The sequence below is a fragment of the Balaenoptera acutorostrata genome, chromosome 15 (assembly GCF_949987535.1).
Source record: "Balaenoptera acutorostrata chromosome 15, mBalAcu1.1, whole genome shotgun sequence".
Lineage (NCBI taxonomy): Eukaryota > Metazoa > Chordata > Mammalia > Artiodactyla > Balaenopteridae > Balaenoptera > Balaenoptera acutorostrata.
In genome coordinates this window covers 67,126,822-67,129,348 of record NC_080078.1, presented here as the reverse complement: position 1 = coordinate 67,129,348, position 2,527 = coordinate 67,126,822, and the positions used below count along the sequence as shown (strand labels likewise).

General features: G+C 42.9%; 1 long non-coding RNA gene across 1 annotated transcript in view; it reads right to left on the bottom strand.

Annotated features, from left to right (window-relative positions):
• Positions 1-2,227: 2,227 nt before the first annotated feature.
• The window catches only part of LOC130704876 (uncharacterized), a 37,459-nt gene continuing 37,159 nt past the window's right edge, over positions 2,228-2,527 (bottom strand). Inside the window, exon 3 of the long non-coding RNA XR_009005419.1 lies at positions 2,228-2,500. This is a non-coding gene — a long non-coding RNA (uncharacterized LOC130704876). The remainder of the gene's footprint in view (positions 2,501-2,527) is intronic.

Genomic DNA, 2,527 nt, shown 5'->3' with positions numbered 1-2,527 from the left:
GTGTTTGTCCTGGCACAAACTGCATATTTCTTCATCTTTAAAAAATGCATGGGAACACTAGGTGAATGCGTCACTTTGGAGGCACCGCAGGCTTCCCTCTGTCCCTGAGGCTCCTTGACAGGCCTCCCCATGTGGAGTCACATTTGAATAATTAACATCTTGCAGTGCCCTGCTTTCAAATGAGTGAATTAAAGTAAGGAATAAAGAGGTGGGTTGGAAAAACAGTTTCAGGAAATCACCATTTTACATGAGGGGAAAATGGAAATAGACTAAAATGTTAACAGCGGTGGTTTTTAGAAGGAAGGGCTGTGAGTAAACTATCTTTTCATTATTCCGTGGTTTCTGCATTTTCTAAAGTGAGCACACATTACTTTTAAATAGGAAGAAGAAGTTTGAAATTGCCATTTTAAATTACTGGTAAGTAGTGAAATCCAAATGAAAAGTAGCCACAATTTATAGTGTGATTAATAAACACAGTTGAGTAGATCCCAGTTAGGCCAATATTTTGGGAGTTAACTGGGTTGATGTGGGGACTATAAAAGAGAAATTTTAGATGCTGGCTGAAATTGGTGATAAAAAGTTCAAGCCATCTCATCCCGTTTTGAAGTGTGACTGATATGAAAAAAATAAAATAAAAATTCAGTTTCTGGGCATTCAGTAGCTCAATCAAGTTTATAGAATACCTGGGATCTGAGAAAAGAACCACGTCCTAGAGGGGGGTTAATATCGGGCTTGTGCTCTCTAACTGGCACAAATGTTTGGGGTCCTCATATTGGCATGTGGGGTCCATAGTTTGAGCAGTGGTCCCTATTGGCACCCTCTGGGTTCTTCAAAGTAATGGTAGAAGAGGTTTTGTTAGTCAGCCTTAATGTAGTCATAGTTGAGAGCAGGATTTATTTTGGTGTGTCGGTCATTAATAGCTAAGAGGTTGCCTGGAACACATACCCTCTCCATAGCTAACCAAGTCAAAGCCATACATCCTATCTCTGGACGGAAAAACAGAAAAGTGGGTTAATATAATAAACGAGTATCTAGTGAAGGATTCCCACCAATCAGAAGTAATTGCTCCTCCTTTGAACTCCTCTGGCTCTTCTTTTTATTTCTCATTTTGTAGTTAGCTTTATAGAGAGCTGTCGTCTCTACTCTTTAGTAAGCTCCTGGAAGGCAGGGACCTTCTTTGTATCGTCCATAATGCTTTGCACAGTGAGTACTCAATAAATGGTTGTTGAATGTCTGAATTCCCAACTCATGAATTTAGCATTTTTCCTGCAAGGCCAAGGCAGAGGAGATGAAGCCTAGAGCTTTGAAGTCTGGGTGGGAATCACTTGCATGCAGTATCCAGTATTTGCAGCCTCTCCCCATGGCTTCCTGTACAGTAGGATGGAGGCTCTGCCTCTCTATTCCAACTTTCCCTAACTTCTCCCTGTTTGTATTAGTTATCTATTGCTATGTAATAAATCACTCCAAAACAAAGTTATATATTATGTCTCATGGTCCTGGGTCAGGAATTGGGGAGCAGACTTGGCAGGGCAGCTCAGGATCTCTCATGAGGTTGCAGTCAGGTGTCTCCAGGGCTGCAGTCATCTGCAGTCTTGACTGGGGCTGTAGGATCCATTTGCGAGGTGGCTCACTCACATGGCTGGTAGGTTGGTTCTGACAAGTTGGTTCTTTTCCCCAGAGGGCTATTTGAATGTCCTCACTATATGGTGACTGGCCTCCCCCAGAGCTAATGAATCAAGACTACAGTGTCTTGAAACAAATTATAATGCCTTTTATATTGTCGCTTCAGAAGTCACATATTGTTGCTTCTGCCATATTCTATTAATTACACAGGCCATCCCTGATTTTTTTGGATGGGAGATTACACATGAGTGTGAATATCAGGAGTCAAGGACCCTTGGGGTCATTGGAGGCCATGGTGGAGGCTGGCTACCATACTCTCCATCTACTGCTTTGATTCCCCAGGTGAAGGCTAGTGAGCTTAGCCTTGGTTTATCTGTTTATCCTAGGCTACAGCATTAACCTTCAATTTTTGTTCTCCCTTAATCCACCTCCAAACTGTTGCTTTCTGAAGTGTAACTCTGAGCGTGTTGTTCTCTTACTTATACAAAGTAACTAAAATGGATTCTCCATGAGGGCAAAGACTATTGTATTAAGTATCTGTTGCTGCATAAAAATATTACTGCAAACTGAGTGGTTTAAAACAACACACATTTATCATCTCAGTTTCAGGGGGTTGGGATTCCGGCTGGGTTGACTGGGTCCTCTGCAAGGCTGCAGTCAAGGTTCCGGTCAGGGCTGGCTTCTCATCTGAGGCTCGACTGGGGAAGGATCCACTTCCAGGCCCATATGGTTGTTGGCAGCCATCAGTTCCTTGCAAGTGGTTGGACTGAGCATCCCAGTTTCTTGCTCTTTTGGCTGGAGGCTGTTTCTTACCACATGGCCCTCTCACAGCACGCCAGCTTGCTTCTTCAAAACCAGCAGGGGAAAGTGTGTCTCTCTGCAAGACAGATGTTAAATATTTTTG